Below are 300 nucleotides of genomic sequence, written 5' to 3'. Positions count from 1 at the left end.
GGATGCGTTCGATTGGTCACGTGACTTCTCACGTCGGCTGTAAACCGTTAAGGTCTATAGGCCTTTTGCCACATTTTATTAGTATTGATAAGAGATACTCATATTCAATGATTTTCACAGTGCACGTCTTCGAGATGAAGCGTGAATTTTTAAATGCGTTACTTCTGTGACTCACTTTTCTTAGGGTACCATCATTTTCTGGACAATAGTTTAATTTTCGCAATCTAAGTCAACGGAAGTGAAGAAAACAAAAACATAAATTAACGTCAATACACAGCTTAACAGTCATCACGGTTCTTA

The sequence above is a fragment of the Penaeus monodon genome, chromosome 31, assembly GCF_015228065.2.
Source record: "Penaeus monodon isolate SGIC_2016 chromosome 31, NSTDA_Pmon_1, whole genome shotgun sequence".
Taxonomy (NCBI): Eukaryota; Metazoa; Arthropoda; class Malacostraca; order Decapoda; family Penaeidae; genus Penaeus; species Penaeus monodon.
Note: the sequence above shows the minus strand (reverse complement) of the source record.